Source organism: Artibeus jamaicensis, unplaced genomic scaffold (genome assembly GCF_021234435.1).
Source record: "Artibeus jamaicensis isolate MK-2021 breed Jamaican fruit bat unplaced genomic scaffold, CSHL_Jam_final contig_490, whole genome shotgun sequence".
Taxonomy (NCBI): domain Eukaryota; kingdom Metazoa; phylum Chordata; class Mammalia; order Chiroptera; family Phyllostomidae; genus Artibeus; species Artibeus jamaicensis.
Genome location: NW_026521861.1, coordinates 13,564,323 through 13,582,814, shown reverse-complemented (window position 1 = coordinate 13,582,814; position 18,492 = coordinate 13,564,323).

Sequence of the window (18,492 nt, the reverse complement as noted above, 5' to 3'; positions counted from 1 at the left end):
CTTGACTGAGCCCACATTCCATAAACTCCTCCGGGAGACAGAGCACTGAAGACTGACCACAGGGAGGTCGAGAAGCAGCTAGCTGGGAGCTGTCAGGCCTAGCTGGAATACCAAGGAAGGAACTGGAACTTTCTACTGGCACGACCCCTGCCACGCACACACCAGCTTTCACCTCTGTATTAGTCAGCTATTGTCACATAGTACTGCATGACAAATGATCTCAAAATATCAGTGTCTTACAACAAACGCTCATTCTTCCTGCTTACAGGTCTCTGACTCAGTGGCGATGGCTGTCTCCCACAGGTCACCTTCTGGGTTTAGACTGGAGGGGCAGTGGCTAGCCAGGGACACGTTTCTCGGAGCAATAGGAGAAGCACAGGGAGAGCAAGTGCACCTTCACCATCCAATTCTCTCTCGCATTCCCTCTGCCAGCATCCCATTGCCAAAGCCAGACCCAACGGCTAAACCCAAATGCAAAGAGCAGCCACACGAGGATGGGGAAGTAGAGTGATCCTAGATGGAAGTGAAGAGCTGTGTTCAATGTTCAATCCACCGCAACATCCCACCCACCTCTCCTTACCTTTCCATTCCCCTCTCACCCAGCTCAGTCACTTGAAAGCTGGAGGCACCAGTCGGGTGAGCCAACCTTGTCCTTCCAGGTGACCAGCAGCTTCCCTGAAGCATCTTGATGCTCAGGGCCGCGGCACATGACACTGGGATAAGGCTGATATGGCTAGAAAGATTACATGGGGTGAGTTCCACCTTCCCACAGAGAACAAAGTCCTGAGGGCATGGATCTACTACCCAGGTCACAGTAGAAGTGTCCGGTTTTGCCTGTTTTGACACCCCTCATCAATTCTGGTTTCCAGAGCCATCTTTCAGCATCTTACAGTCAGGGCTGAAAACGGGACTACTGGCTGAGTTCCATGCCTGACAGAGACTCGTGTCCAGGGCATATTTTTATCATTAAACCCCTTCTCACAGTTGAAACAGCAGAACACTTTTGAGGTGACTGGGCAAAATTTCCTCAGGAAACATGCTGATTTCAACCACCTGGGCAGAGCAGATGCTCTGATCTTCTTTTTATCTTGATGAACACCTTTATTGATTTATTACCTTCTCTTAACATGTGTAAAGGGAGATCCCGTTCATTTGTTCATGGAGCTTCCCCAGGCCCCAGGAATTGGGGTCAACGGGATGTGAGAAAACAAGCAGATTTTAAGGGCACACCTGTTAAGTGGCAGGGACTGCACCAGAAGCTTCAGACATACACGCCACCTCAGGGCACAGTCCTTGTCCCCAGAGTGCTCACGCATGGGAGAGTCACAAGGAAGGGGAAACACTACCAGATACAGAGGATAAATCCTCAGTTTTGAGCAGGGACAGTACAACCAGGGAGCTACAAGTGAGAAGGATGGAATGGCTCACATGATGAGGATGGAACAGAATTGGAACTTGGTTCTCTTGAGTGGGAGCTCTGGGTAGGTCCATGCTGCCATAACACCTCCCTTCAACAGGAACTTTGCAAGGATATCTTGCTTAGCCCTGTCCAAGACTCCATAGATGGGATACATTGGAGTATACTCCATATCAACTTGCAAATTCTAGGTTCTCAACCTGATTTTACCACTTCTCAGTCATTTAATCCTCAGCAAATTGTTTGTTAGAGCTTGGTTTTCCTTATCTGTGCAGAGTATAACAATCAGAGAATATCTGAACTGTAAGAAATCTTGCAGGCAGACCATCTAGTCCACTCCCAGACATTCGACCATTTAGCCAATCCATCTAGTCCATTCAAGCTACTTGAATTCCTTCCCAATGGAGGAGATGTATCCTATACTTGATTACCTCTGATGACAGAGAACTCACCACTCTCTGGGGAAGCATTTATCATCTTTGGTCAGTTGAACTAGAAAGTCCTTACTTCTAGCGAGCTGAAATTTATCTCCCTGCTTACTTAACTAGTGGATCTTTGATCTCCTCCTTTGAAACAGGCCAAACCTGTCAGCTTTCTGTTTCATAGGATACATCATCCTTAATCTGAGGACTGGACCCATGGGACTCTGATCCTTCTCTTCTACCTGTCCGACATCCTCAGTTCTTTCCACCACTTCTCACATGACCCGGGTGCAAGTCCCTTTAGCAACATGATCACTCTTCTCTGGAGAGGTTTCTACCTCTTTTCATAGCAGCCCCAAGCAGGGAAATCCTCCCCCTTCTTAGCAACAGCATTTCTACCCTCACAGATAGAAACTGGAGCAGCATTTCCTCCCAGACGTTCGGCTTATACTGCACTTCCTTTCAGACAACTAGGTCTGTTTCACACATGTTAATCAGCCACACTCCCTTGGTTTCTCATTAGATGGTTGCATCTGGATTAATCCAAACACTGAATCTTACACTTCTATGTGTTAGACTTCAAATGCCTTGATTTAACTCTCTGCTCTGAATGTCAAGATCCATTTGCATCTTTTAGAGTTTAGGGGTTTTTTTGTTTGTTTGTTTTGTTTGTTTATTTGTTTGTTTGACTTGCATTGGGTTTGTTTTATTTTGAAATTTTGAAGCCTGTGGAAACCTTAAAGAACCACTCCAACCCTCTCATTTATTTATGTATTTATTTCTATTTTCTTTGTGTGCTTTTTATTATAAAAGTTAGAGCAAAACTTGTGAATAAACATTTTATAAGAAAGGAACTGCTAATGCCTTTTAAATATATGGAAAGATAGCTTACCCTGATGCATAAGAGAAATGAAGGTAACCCACCAAATATGTAAAGATCAAAAAGTTGCCAAAAGTGTAGAGAGAGGCATGCTCTTATATTCTTGGTAAAAATGTAAATAGAAAATTCATGAGAGCAAATGTGAAGATGTCTAACAAATTTCAAGTGCAAATATATATATACATATATTAAAAATGACATGCCACTGATTGACACTTTTAGGAATTTATTCTACAGATATATTCAAATATATAAAATTAATTGGGTACAATCACATACTACATTGTTTACAAAAGGGAAAGATTGGAAACTACTGTACATAAATGTCTATCAGAGGAGAACAATACACATAAGTTATAGCATAATACACAATGGAATGTTATACAGAGGTTTTCCTAAAGAGAGAATTTCTACCTGTGGCCACCATGGGAAAACTAGTCCTCCCTTTATAAACAATCAGAAAATTGGATTGAAACAGTTATTCTCTGACACTGATAGGAAGGAAGTATAGGACTGTGACCTCTGAAAGAAAGAAATTAAAAAGGATGAATTCTCCCGTAAGTCCAACCTTTTACCGAGGGTACTTTTTATACAGGGTCACTTTTTATAACGTGGCACAGAGAAAAGGAGGCCAAGTGAAATATGGTGACCTGGCTGAGATAAGAAGGAAAAGACTAGAGTTCAGAGAAGTTAAAAAAGCTGACATTTGGGAAGTACAATACTAGAAAAGAGGGACCCATGTAGAGAAAATTCCCAGAAATCTCCATGGGGACTCTTTGAGTCTTTGTCTGAGTATAAGCAGTGCATGCATAGAATGAGACTCCATAAAACCAGGCAAAGAACCACTACCAAGGTTGAATTAAAAAAAAACTACTGGAGCTCACACAGGACTGGGAGATGTTCAAGTACCAGTTACACAGCTTGGAGAAACTTTCTTCAATATACAATGAATCCAAGAGACACCCAAAAGCCAGCGCCTTAGGAATAGGGCTAAATAAGTCCTAAACTAAAGCTTAGTCTACACATACCCAACCAAAGTTTAAAAGCAAGTCTTGAAATAAGTAAATTAACTGCTTATAGAACAAACACAACACTTTTTAAAGACAACAAAATCCACAAACTCAACAACATAATAATCATGTATTCAGTATCCAATCAAATATTACTAGACAAGCAAAGGAGCAAGAAACTGCCAGCAATAACTAGGAGTAAAATGAACCAATAGAGATAGATCCAAAAATTATCTAGATGATAGAATTAGTAGACAAAAACTTTAAAACAACTACTATAAATAGTTCCAAGGATTTAAATAAAAACATAATTACAATTAGGAGGAAAGTAGAGACTAGAAAAAGAATCAAAAAAAATTTTAACTGAAAAATATATGAAATTAAAAGCTTACTCACTCAATAAACTTCACAGGAAATTAGATACAGAAGAAGAAAAGATGAGTAACCTTGAAAACAAGGCCACAGAAACCATCTCATCTGATGCACAGAGGAGGGAAAAGGGCTGAAAAAATTAACAGAGATTCAGTGACTGGAAGAACAATATTAAGCTGTCCAACATACATAAAACTGGAATTCCAGGATTTGAAAGGGTGAGGAATAGACAAAGAGAAAATGGCTGAAGTTTTTCTAAATTTGATGAAACATTCAGTTCACAGATCCAAAAATCTCAATGAGTCCTAAGCAGGGTGAACACCAAGAAAATACCACCAAACTGCATCATGGTCAGATTGATGAAAACAAATACAGAAAAAAATCTTAAAAGCAGAGACACAAACTTTCTGAAAAACAAAATAAGAAGAACTGCTGACCCCTTATAAGAAAAATGCAAGGTGGTAGATAATAGAATAACAGCTTTTAAATGCTGAAAGTAGAATAGACAGATGACAGAGAGATGACTAGATACAAACAGGTGACAGATAACAAAAATCTATATCCAGCAAAAGTCATCTTTAAAATGGAAGACAAAAATATGCATATTTTCATGTCCTCCCAACCTCCTAAAAAAAAGCCTATAAAAATTTATAGCCAGCAGGTCTTCACTACCATGAAACAATGAAGTAATTCTTTCAGGCTGAAGGGTTGATACCAGATACAAACCCAAATTTATCTACATAAAGGAGAGAAGAGTGTCAGAAATGGTCAACATATGGGTAAATATGTAATATTTTTTCTCAATTTCAATCCTTAGAAGATAATAAACTAAAATAAAAGGATGACACCATATTGTCATCCTTTTGGATGGTTTATAACACATGTACAAGTAGGACATGTAACAACAAGCACAAAAGACAGGGACGTAATAGGAGGGTACAATGGTAAGATTCATATACTCAGTGAAGTGGTATAATGCTGTTTCAAAGCAGGTTTTGTTAAAGGTAAAGATGCATATTATAAACCCTTGAGCAATCACCAGGGGAAAAAAAGAAGAAAAAGGTATAGCTAATAAGCCAATAGAGAAAAGAACAAATTATTAAAATTTACTCAACTGATCCAGGAAAAAATCAGAGATAAAGGATTAAAAAATAAAAGAGAGAAAATAAGAGTCATATGGCAGATTTCAATCCCATATCATCATCACTTTGAGTTTAATGGACTAATCACACCAATTCAAAGGCAGATACTGTCAAACTAAGTAAAAATATCATAACCCAACTATATGCCGCTCAAGAAACACACATTAGTATAAGGACAGAGATAGATTAAAAGTAAAAGCCTGGAAAAAGATATCACATGAGAATAATAACCATAAGAAAGCTTGGCTGTCAATGTTACATCAGACAAACTAGACTTCAGGGCAAGGAAAACTGCTTCAAATAAAGAGGAAGACTCTGTAATGAAGACAGGCCAATTTATCAATAAGATAAAGCAACCCTACATGTGTGCACACCTAGTAACAGCTTCAAATTACACAAAGCAGAAGCTAACAGAACTGGAAGGAGAAATAGATAATTAACACTTCTCTCTCATTAATTTAATAGAACAAGAAGAATCAGTAATTATACAGAATATCTGAAGAATGTTATTAGCCCACTAGAGTTAATTGATACTTAGGAAATATTATACCCAACAGTGGCAGAATTCACATTCATTTCAAGTATTCACAGAACACTCACTAACATAGACCAAGTGCTAGGTCATCAAACCTATATGTAAAAAATGTAAAGAATTGGAAATTATATAGAGTATGTTCTCAGAGTTAAATCAGAAATCAAAATGATACCTGAAATTTTTTTCAAATATTTGAAATTAAACAACACATTTCTAAATAATCTATGGATAAGAAAGAAGTAGAAAAAATATCTCAAACTGAATAATAATAAAAATACAACATGTCAAAATCAACAGCATGTAGCTAAAATAACACTTAAAGGGAAATTCATGACTTTGGTGCCTACATTAGGAAAAAAGTCTCAATAAATTATCTATAAGCTTCCAAATTAAAGAAGTGCTAATTAAACTCAAAGCTAATAGACAAAAAGAAAAAATAAACATAGCAATGAACATTAATGAAATAAAAAATTTTTAAATAATGGAGAAAATCAGAAGCTGGTTATTTGAAAAGACCAATAAAATTGATAAACCGCTATCTAAATTGAATGAGAAAAAATGAGGGGAAAAATAACATAAATTGCCAAGACAGATGAAAGACAGGACATCAATACAGATCCTATAAACAGTAAAAGAATCATAAGGAAATAGGCCCTGGCTGGTGTGGCTCAGTGGATTGAGGACTGGCCCATGAACCAGAGGGTCACCAGTTCACTTCCCAGTCAGGGCACACGCCTGGGTTGTGGGCCAGGTCCACAGTTGGCGGTGGGAGGTAGGTGTGCGAGAGGCAACCACACACTGATGTTTCTCTCCCTTTCTTTCTCCCTCCCTTCTCCTCTCTAAAATATAAATAAATAAATAAAAATCTTTTTAAAAGAAAGATAGAGAAATTTTTTTTTAAAAAGGGATCATGAGGAAATAAATAAGAGGGTTTTATATCCAATTTTATGCCTAGGAATTTAACAACCTACATAAAATGGAAAAATCCCTGAAAAGACAAGAATTACCAGAACTGACGCAAGAATGAAGAGAAAATTTTATTTCTACATCAATTAAAGAAATTGAATTCACAATGAGAACAAAACTTCCTAAAGAAAATTGCAGACCCAGATGATTTCATTAGCCACATCTAACAAACACTTAAGGAACAATTAATATTAATTTTATATAGACTCTTTCAAAACTTGGGAAGTAAGAAACACTTACTAACTCATTGATAAAGCCAACATTATCTGATCACAAAACCGGACAAGGACATCACAAGAATAGAAAACATGAACATAGACATAAAAATTATTGATAAATATTAACAAACCAAATCCAGCACTATTTTAAAAGAGTAATACATTACAACCAAGTAGGATAGACAGGCTTGTTTAAAATTTTGGAATTCACCACATTAACAGAATAAAGAAGAAAAATTATATAATGATCTCATAATACAAAAAAAAAGTATTTCACAAAATTTGACACCACTTATAAAAGAAATTCTCAGCAAACCAGAACTAATAAATGGTATCCATGAAAATCTCAATGCTAACATCATACTTCATGGTGAGATAGTTGAACTTTTTTTCCTTAAGATCAAGAAAAAGGAAAAACGCTCTCATACCATTTCCATTAATTATTGTACTAAGGATTCTAACCACTGCAATAAAGCAATAAAAAGAAATATAGGCATAAGAAAGGAAGTAAAATGGTATTTATTTACAGATAACATTGTTTAGGTAGAAAATCTTAATAAATCAATGGAACAACTATGAAAAGTAATAAATCTTTTATCAAAGTCAGAAGATACAAGGTTAATATACAAAAATCAATTATATTAGCAGGAAACTGAAAAATTACATTTAAAAATAATTTAATTTATAATAGCATCCAAAAAATCATAGAATAGTCAAGAATAAAAGTTTCAGTATATGTAAGACGTCTACACTGAAACCTATAAAACATTGCTCAAAGAAATTAATAACTTCGGAAAGAAATTAAATAAACTGAGGAATGCGGCTTGTTCACAGGTTGAAATGCTCACTATTGTTAAATATTAATTCATTCCAAATTAATCTGTAGATTTAATGCGATACCAATAAAACCCCCTATAGGCGTATTTGTAGAGATTGATGGGCTGATGATTAAAATTTATATGGAAATGCAAAGGACTTTGACTAGTCCAAAGAATTTTGAAGGTGGGGAATAAAGCTGAAGGAATTGCATTACTTGACTTCCAAAGTTACTAGAAAACTACAATAATGAAGACACTGTGGTATTAAGAGTAAGAGTGGACAAGTAGAGCCCAGAAACAGAACTACACATAATGGTCAGTTGACTTACGCAAAGACGCCAAGCTAATTCTATGGGGGAAAGAACAGTCTTTTCAACAAATGGTGCTGATATACATAGATAACCACATAGGAAAAAAAAATGAAACTTGACCTAAGGGTCACACTATGCACAAAAAAATAAGCTTCAAATGGATCATAGGCCCGGACATATAAGCTAAAATTATAAAATTTCTAGAAGAAAAGAGAATTTCATCAAATTTAAAACTTCTGCTCTTCAAAAGACACTATTAAGAAAATGAACAGGCAAGCAACAGACTCTAAGATTCACAATGCATATGTCTCACAAGGAACATGCCTCTAAAATATATAAAGAACTTTTACAACTCAATTAGAAGACAGACAACCCAATAAAGTCGGGGGAAACACAGGCATAAATAGATTTGAACGGACCCCTCACAGATGACTCAACAGGCTGAATTTCCCAGACCCTTGTCAGCCAATGGGAGGCACTGGTGAGACGGGAAGGGTAGGCAGGAGGCAAGGGAAGGAAGCCAGGGTATTGCTCCTCCTGCCTCTCTGCCTGGGGTGTCCCCTCCAGCTGCAGCTGCTGCACAGCTCCAGCTTCCACTGGACAGGGCTCCCTGAATCCACGTCACATGGGGCTCCGGGAATACTGCCTCTTCCCTTTGTTCCTCCACCTTCAGATGGGAGCGCCTTTCTGCCCTAATCTCTCAGTGACTTCACTGAACTTTGTCTTCTGGGCTCCTCCATATCACCTGCGTGACAAATTCCCTGTGTGACAGCCCCTCTGTAATAAATACATGAGTTGCTGTGTGTTTTCCTGGTCAGCTCCCGACTGTACAGATGGTTGGTCACCTGGTACATGGGACCCTTGGGACTTGCAGAACATTAATTGTCATTGCCTGTGCGCTTGCTCAGAATCACTGTAAGTGCCAGCTCTCTGTCAATTGCTTCACTGAGGAAGCTTTGCATCCCTCCAATCCTTTCGGTGAAATACCTGCTGCTAATTACTTATTACCCTAGGGGATGGCTTCCCTCTGTTTTCAAGGTTTTACGGCCAGATGTCGGGTTCTGTGTATTTGTTTCTGGGGTTGGTCTCTGGTGTAGGAATGAGTGAAGAAATTTCTCCCTTTCTTTTAGTTGTGAAGAGTAACTTCCTGAGATTCCCGTTCATAGTGGAATTTTTTCTTCTTGCCTTTGGGCAGAACCCTGGACACCAGGTCTCTTCCTTTGTAACCCGTACACACTTCCCCCACCCCCACCCACACTACCTAATATGGACCATGCACAGCTGAGGGCTATTGCTGCTGGTTTAACAATCTCACATACACTGTGGTCCGAACTGAGTTTGAATAGTGCTGGGCACTGTGGAAGACACACAGGTGTGTCAGACAAAGGCGCTCCCCACCAGAATCAACTACGTGATGTTAGGGCTCAGTGCAAAATGAAAATGCAGAGCATCTCTTTCAAAGAACGTCAGGATGACAACCGCAGAGCATTAAGCCAAGTGCACAGGTCACACGCCCCTGTGGCCAGTTCTTTCCTCCCCCTCAGGCACAGCACCATGGGATTACAGCCTGCTCTGGGGGGACCACACTAAGGTACCTCAAACAGTGCCACATGTGGGCTCTGCATGGTCCCAGAAGGTGACTGCTTTGAGGCTTCTCTTGGCCAGATGGGCGGCATGCAGGGAGGGCCAGAAGGGAGGAAGAAGGAAGATTTGCTTATGGAAATCTTCCATAAGCAAATGGACCTATTTTACCAAATAATCAAGCCGTGAGCTCCATCACTATGCCATGCCCACCCTCCCACCCATCCCCAGCATTATTTTGGTCCCCAAGAGCCCCAGAGCTCTGTCACCTTTTTTGTCTGCTTCAGCCATATGACATTGTGTTGCTCAGAAGGAGCAACCTGAGACCTGAAAAACTAAGAGGGAGGGGGAATCCTTTCACCTGAGCCAATGGCCAGACACTGCTGCACATGCTTTTCAGGCATGAGCTCAATTAATCCTCAGGACAACACCCTAGGGGTCGATATCATGACCAGCCCCACAGTATGGATGATGAAACTGAGGCTTCGAGAGAGTCTGGCTCCAAGGTCTGTCTGCACCCGTGGCTCTTATCGTGATGTCCCTGCACCAGCAGCAATCACATCACCCGAGTGTGTTGGAGACGAAATTTCTCAGGCCCAGGTATGAACGCCGGCACTGTGTTGTTCAGGAGCCCGCCAGCTGGTCCACATACCTGCGGCAGCTAGAGAAACGCTGAGCCACACCTGCCCAATCAACCCAATTATAAGAATTACCTGTGGTCTTGTTAAAACTATAGCCTTTGAACACCACCTTCCTCCCAACCTACTGAATCAGACTGGGAAAAAACCTGGAAATCTGTATATTTAAGATTTTTATTTATTGATCTGAGAGAGACAACAATTTTCCACCTATTGATGCATCCATTGATTACTTCTTGCCTGTGCCCTGACCAGAGATCAAATCCGCAGCCTTGGCATAGGAAATCTGTATTTTAACAAATCCCCCGGCAGGCAAGCTTTAGAAACATTTGTCCAGGTGACTCACACGTTGACACTGCTCTGGAAGAGAACAGAGATGAGACTTCACAAAGGGAGGGTGTGGGTGTGAGGATGGGTGGGTGCGTCTGGCTGGGGGCAGGTTTATTTTTCCTGAAAGTCTAGACAAACATTACAGCTGTTCCATCCTAAGGCTGATAGGAGAGCCAATCACAAACTAAGCCACAGGTTTGTCTCCTGCTCCGACCCCAGGTAGATATGGTGCACAACCTCTTCATCAGGAGAGCAGATTCCACCTGGGGCAGGAATGTTAATACCGCCACAATCAGATGCTTGCAGATGAGCCTCAGAAGTCCACTTGCTCCAGGCAAAATCTGCCTTTATTGCTGTGGCTTTGAGAAGCAGAGATGGTCCTTGCAAGGGATTTCCTGTAATAAATACCTTTGTCATCTTAACTAAAGAAGCTGTTGACCTGAGACACCTTGGACTGAAATATTACCTCTGTCTACCTCTCCACAGTCACCTGGGCTGAGAAGGTGTTGGGGTTGGGGGAGGCCAGGGAGAGAATGAAGAGGCCGGGGGGCACTGAATCACCCCTAAAGAGGGTCAATTCCCCTCCCCCCCAAATCTCTCTTTTCACTAAAAACCAAAAGAGAAATGATTTTTTTTAATTCTGGATATAAGTTGGCATGTAAATTTTGGATATTAACTGTTAAAGTTAATATTTTTAAATTAAAAGGGTAAACCCAGGCGTGTGGCTTCTAACTCAGCTCTCCTAAGTACGCACACTGTAATATTCACGACGCCCACTCCAGCGGAGACAGGCAGAAGTATACGCAACTGGGCGGTAGAGCCCGTGGGGCTTTGGTTCTGCTCTGTAGCCATTATTAGTCAGTGTGGCCTTGAGCGCGTCTGCAAACCGCCCAGAGCCTTGGTTTGTTACCGGTTAAGTGGTGGTAACCACATCCCCACAGCCAGCCTCCTGGTGTCCGTGGGAGGAGCATACGAAAAGACGGCTGTGAAAAGTGCTTGATAAACTGTGAAGTGCTCTCCGTGAGTGGGGGGTCGTGGGTGCATCAGAACAGGAATAGAGCCAGCCCATGCAGACCCCAGACTGGGGAGAGTCAGACACAGAGGAAGGTGGGTGATCAGTGTGATGTCCCAGGGCAGGGGGTGCGAGATCACCACTCTGTGGGAACCGTTGACTTTCGCAATGAAATCCACGCTGCAATCTGGGAGCATGACACCCACTGGGCTTCGGCCAAATGGACCCAGGGAATCGTTTCTCTTCCTGGATGCTGTAAAAGTCAAGCTCTGACACTTAAAATCCAGGCCTGGCAATAGCAATGTTAGCGACACAAGAGGTGACTTACGTGCAGTGGTTTGACTTGAGCTCACGTTGGCCCACGGGAGCCAAATGTGCCATCTCTCCAGGCCACGCCCTCGGTGACATCATGTCAGTGGCATGAATGGGCCATGCAGGAGGTATTTACACCATAGAAACTGACACACACTACAAGTAAGGAGCTTTAAAATAAAAAAGTTCGAAGGTTGTGTCTCTTTTCAGTCTTAATCCTCAGCCTTTGCTCAGCACCTGCTATAGGCCAGGTTCAGAAGCAGACCTTGAAGTGAGAATTTACTTACCAGTGATTTACTAAAGAAGCACTCCCAGGAGATACTAGAGGGAGGGCGTGGTTAAAGCAAGACAGGCTGCCATCCCAGGTGAAGTCCCAGCACCAGGGGAGTGTGAATCATACCTCAGAGCTGGTCCTGCCTCCAGGAAAGGGACCTGGGCTTTCCTACTTCCACTGAGGTCAGTCATTGGCAATGGACCCTCCAGCTAACACTCAGGTGCCTCCAGCCGGCAGAGGGCTCCGATGGCCCGAAGGCAGCCCCCCAAAGAGGGTTGAAGGCAAGAGCCACTGGAAGTCAAGCACACGGAAGCTGGCGAGTGATCGTACAGAGAGGAAAGGGGGCCCTGGGGGCCCAGCCGGAGCTGCGACAGCACTCACTATGGCGCCACCACTGATATCTAACTGGAGGATGGAAACAAGACGTTAGGGGGAATACCCTGTGGTCAGGAAGAGAGCACCAGGCTGCCTGTTCTCTGCTGCACGATCTTGAACAAGCCTCGGCACCTCTCTGAGTTTCAGGTTCACCATCTATAAAATGCAGATACTAAGGCAAACCAACCCTCACCGCCTCTTCGTGTGGCTGTGTGGTTGTCGTAGACGTACACAGGCAAGGTGTTTCGGGAACCACAGGCCGAGCCTGTCCTGGAAGATGCGGGTTGCTGTCACTAACATAATCCAGTCATTTTCCAAACTCGGTTTAGGATTTCCTCCCTTCTCCCCTGTGCACGCCTCCTGGCCAGCCTACTTTCTCTCCTTAAAGGCTTGTCTAGTTGCACTACGAGCTGTTAAATCTCCTAATTCAAAAGAATCCAATAAAATGTTCTGGGGGTGAAAGGTGGCTTGCTGGTTCCAAATAAATATACATGGAGTAGGTTGGCTGGAAACACAAAACTCAGACCAGTCCCCCCAGCCCCCGGCCCCAGCCCAACAAGGGCAGACATGCATCCCCTAGGCCTGGAGGTACAGCCCCAGACCACTGAGCGCTCTGCAGCCAGTTCATTAAATCCTAATCGCCAGAACACCCAGCCAGGTGGTGAGCGCTGTTTGTCCAGCGCTATGTGAGAGGTGCTATGGAGGAAACCATGCACCTCTCACCTGGAAGCAGCCTACACAGGACCCCTGGCCTGGGGCCGCGGCCCCCTGCCCACATCTTGCATCCCATGGCTGGGGACCCTTCCCTTTCTCCTGGATCCAGGCTTAAAGTCTGATCCAGATCCATGGGGTGGAAACCAAACGCACTCTCAACCTGAAGGGAAAAGAGGAAAGCGCAACCGATTCCCCAGGGCAGGTGGAAGAAGGGCTGAGGAACTGCCGACTTGTTTAATCTCATCCACACTGTTGTCAGCTGAATGAGAAGGACCTCAGCGGCACCCCCCTCAGCGTGAGGACTGGCCTAGGAGCCTGGGGGCTTGGCCTGAGGCCCTGGCTTTGCTGATGACCACTTGGGCAAGTCACCTTCTCGGGGCCTGAACGTCCTCACCTACACCACGGGAGCAGTTACATGCCTCCTACCTGTTTAAAGGGTTGCAGGAGCCTGATGGGAAGAGCTGCGTGTCTGTGCAGGTGGAGGTGGGATGAGGCTCAGTGGCAGCTCCTCCCTTTTATAGATGAAAAAACAGGCCAGCTGGCTCCAAAATGCATGCTCTTTCAGCCCTCGAGGTTGGGTCAGAGGGGGCCGAGCTCTGGGCAAACGTCCTATCACTCATTCATTCAGTAAAGGGCTCTGAGCTCATGTACACTCGGTGGTGACAGCACTGACCTGCTGCTGCCCACAGGGGGCATGTCCCCTTCTGCAGAAGCTCTGCCTCCCTGTGGTCTGGTCCCCAGAGGCCCCCCACATTTAGTTCCAGGTCACAACAAAGTCGGAGTAGAGCTGCTGGGCAACTACCGGTGCCTCGCCATGAACGAATGGGCTGCACTGCAAATCAGGAGGCCTGGGCTTTGTGATGAGAAGAACAGCAATCACTATGTTGGGTCCTCGGCCTGTGCCAGCCTGTGCCAGTCTGTACTGGGCACTGTGCTAGGCCCCTTAGCTCTCTTGTCTCAGTTCCCTTGGTGGTCTCACGAGACAAGGGCATCTGCTGTCCAGGGTCACCCAGCCATTGAGGAGCAGAGCCTCCTCTTTCTGCCCTTGGAGCCCACACAGTTTTCTATGACCACTCAGTTCCCGACTTACTGGGTGACTTTGAGAAAACCCCTCCACCCCTGGGCCTCCGTTTCCCCACACGTCAGAGAAGAACTGGCTCTGATCTCTTCCAAGTCTGACCATCCAGGGTCTTGACCTGGGAGATGGAAGTGGGCAGGTGGCCCATGGCTGATGCTGGAAGGACCCTGGAAGGACTTCCTCCCTGGAGAAGGGACACAGAGCCCAGCTGGGCCTCTAGTGAATAGAAGGGGGGGCCCAGAGTGGGGGGTCAGCCCTGCCAAACGGCTTCTCACTGGAAGCCAAATTTCTCATTGATGCTGAAATAAAAGCCCCTCTGGGACCTCCCTGTACGAGGTGCTCACTAGAAGATCAAGTTCCATCCATGCGGAAGCCTGGGCCCAAAGTGATGAAACGTGTACTTGGGGAGGAGGCAGGGTTCCCTTGCCTTTTTCTGATCTTTGTTCAGTAACGTTCATCACTGCTACCCATGAGTATAAAGACCAGATGGAATCCTTGCGACAAGGAGAGGGTCTTCTCCAGCCCTGTGCAATAAGACTAAGCCCATACAGGGCACCTAGAATGACTGTGGACAGGAAAGGGCTGGTTCTCTGCTTCTCAGGGGAGCTGCCTCCCAGCCAGGGCCACAGGATGGCAAACCCCAGCATCTTACCTGTCTCCTCCCTGCTGGGCCGAGGAGGTCTAGAGCCGGTGAAGAGCTGAAATTTTCCCAGCTCTTCCATAGTCCGGCAATGGACACTCACTTCTTCTTCCACCCCAGAGCCTCTGTTTAGCCCCTGAGCTCATGGCCAGGGTCACTCTCTAAGACCACACTCCTGTGAGGCCTGCCCTCAAGCATCCTTGCTGGACAGGACACCCTGGGCCAGGAGCAAGCCAGAACCAAAACCTAAACCTCACCTCCTCCAGAAAGCCTTCCCTGACCACCACCCCTTCTTCTTTAAAGTCATCACATGCTTGAAGACGAAGCCACATGACTTCCATGTGCCACCAGCTTGCCTTGCTCGCTAATTTTGCTGCATATGGCTTGTTTAAATCCTTGGCTAGGCTGTCAGGAACTCCTACGGAAGCACTCCGTGCTTGCTCCGAAGGCCCCCTTGGTCCCTAGCACAGTGCCTGGTTTACTGAAGATGCCCTATGAATGTACATGAAAGAAACGCGGTTACTGCATCACTCTGATAAACATTAGTAAAGCAATAATAATGATCTCCCGCCCCCTACTATATGCTATGCTCTGGGCAAAGCATTTTACTTGTGTTAACTCAGTCCCACAGCAACCAGGGGCTGCTGCTCCCACTTTACAGATGAAGAGCCGAGAGCCCGCCTTGGCCAAGGAAAGAGACAAAGCCGAACCGGCACACGAGCCTGCAGGCCCCAGAGCCACAACCGTCATCGCTCCCTCTGTCGAGACTAGAGACAGGTCGTACCTCTGAGGTGCCTGTGATGAGGACCGCCCCTCTCTGTTCGGATCTGAGAGGGGGAAGCAGAGAGTAGAGAAGTAGGTTGGCTAATGCTCTCTCCCCTAGCCTCCGCTTTACCGCACAGCTTGGTAGGTCCCATGCGTACAGTGGTACCCACTAACTGCACCTTCCACCCGTCTGGGCAGGCCGAAGGCCCACAATCCAGCAGAGCCCGGTCCAGCTTTGGGCTCAGCGAGGGACTGGTAGCCTCTTTCTAGTACCACAGCAAACATCCTAGAGGCCCAGGCAGAATCTTCCTTGGCCTCAGTTTGCTCATCCGCAGGGTGGGGAAGGTCCCTGCCCACTCAGACAGCTGATGAACGAAGAATTAAGAAGAGGGCTGTTCCTGACCTGGGCACCTGTAGGGTTGGGATGGTGTCTGAGCTGGGTCCTCCCCTCTCCTTCTTCCCCAAAAGTGGTATCTTCCTAAGTCAGTGCTGCCCTGGAATAACAAGAGCACCCTGGCAGCTGCCCCTGAAACAGCAGGCCGATGGGGTGGTGAGCAGGGCACTGGGCACTAGTCAGTGAGAAAGGAAGGGAGATCGGCTCGCTGGGAGGCAGTTCAGCCAGCGCCCCCGCCCCCAGCAAAGCCCTAAGCCTAGCCCTGGACCTTTTCCTTTATTTCCTCCCTTTCCCCCAAAGCCCAGACCTGAGAGCGTTCCAGATGAACTGCTTGTTTCCGGGCCAGAAAGCTTTCCAGTTGTCGGTCCAGTTCCTCTGAGACTCGGGGGCCTCTGGCCCAGGGCCGCCAGCACCCTGCACACACAAGACCCACCCTGTGTTTGCTGAGTATGTCTGGCATCCTGTATGGTCTGGCAGGCTGTCCTAAATGCCCGATATTCAGCTTTTGTCAATAAGTTGCAAAAGTTCAGCCCGAGAGCTCTTTTTCTAATTTACCTGGGCATCCTGTATTTATGTTTGCGGTACCTGGCAATGCTACACTCCAGCGTCCGGGTGTTCTGAAACTACCCACCATGCCACACCTGGGTGGGGGTGGGGTGTGGCCTCTGCCTGGACCACGGGAGCAGCTGTGTGTGTGCGCAATGTGTGTGGATGAGCATGTGCACGTCCCCGTGCTCCCTGGAAGTATGTTCGTGCACAGGGCGGGCCTGGCCGGGGCAAGGCAATGAGGCCCTAGCAAAGCCCGCCGGGTGGGGGGAGACTCCTCAGCAGTCTGGGGGAGTTAAGCTAGGAAAAAAGATTTTCCAGTCGCCTTTCCCACTGAAATCATTCCTGTAGCTTAGGGTCCCTCCTGACAGGCCACCCTCTCAGGGCCGGACAGAGGCCCCTACTGGGGCCACTCTGTAGATGATGTTCAAGGGACATCACAGACCTATCGGGCTGAGAAGGTCCTCTGGTCCAACCCCTTCACTGGCCGGATGAGAAAGCTGAAGCCCAGAGAGGGCAAGGGACTCACCAGGTCGACACAGTCATCAGAGACGGAGCTGGAACTGGGATCAGGGTCTCCTGGCGCTAGTCCCACTGCACAAATGGACTCTTTGTAACAGCAGGGCACCGTCGAGAGAAAGCTGAACTCTGGGGAATTCAGTGGCAGCCATTTGCTCCCCAAACCGACAGCATAATTGGTATAGTGGCCAGCGTTTTGAGCTCTTACTGCATGCTAGGCTGGTGTAACGCCCATGGCAACTCCATGTTGTCGGTCTGATTATTGCCTTCATTTAAGAAGGAAGAAGCAGAAGCCAAGACACTTGCCTAAGTCTCACAGCTGCTAAGCGAGCAGCCGCTTCAGGCAGACATGCTCCTGGGACCGTGGTAGGGAACTGGATTCCTCCCGCTGAATAAACGGGGTCCTTCAGGGGTCTGCATGGCCGGTATGAGTGAGGGTCCGTTAAGATGGACCACAGTTTCATCACCAGGGTCCGAACCCTTTCTCTCCAAACCAAGGGTACCCACCTCACCTAGCCACGTCTCCTCTGGCCCAAGCCATTCATTTCAGTTACGGTTTCTAAACCCGCCTGGCTGAGAGATTTTCCAAGACTGACGCCCCAGACAAGGAGTGAAGTGACCTGTTCCCACCCTGTACACCCTGCCTTCCAGCCCGCCCCTTGAGACAGGACCCCTTCTCTCCCCTCTGCCTGGTTGCTCGCCCCTCCCAAACACCGTCCACCCCTGTCCTCCCACCACCCTCAGCTCAGTCCAGCCACTTAATTCTGCAGCCTTGGCCCCGGTGGCCCCGACACCACACAGGTGTACTGTGTACTCACTTGCTTTCAGGAGAGTAAGTAGTTTTTTGGTGGGCGGCCAGCAAAGGGGACTGGATACGGCAGAGAGGGGTACAGAGCCCCTCCCCAGGGAACTGCCCTGGGCATGTTATCGAGTGCTCCTGAAACCCAATGCCAGGCCCGGTGGGGCAGCCAGGTGTGCCCCAGACAAGGCTGCTTTACCTCTCCTGGAGGGGGCCTCACTCCCCCACAGCACCTCCCCACCTCCGACCCCCTACCCCCCTCACTGGAGGGCAGGGGGCGTGGCTAAGGGGCTCAGTTTTCTGCAGTCTGGGCTGCCATGGCTGCTCCGCCAGGTGGGATCTCACCGCAGACCCTCTGGTTGGGTCTGCTTGCTCTCCCCACTCTCTCCTCTGAGAACCTAGATCTGCGGTCTGGCCTTGCTGC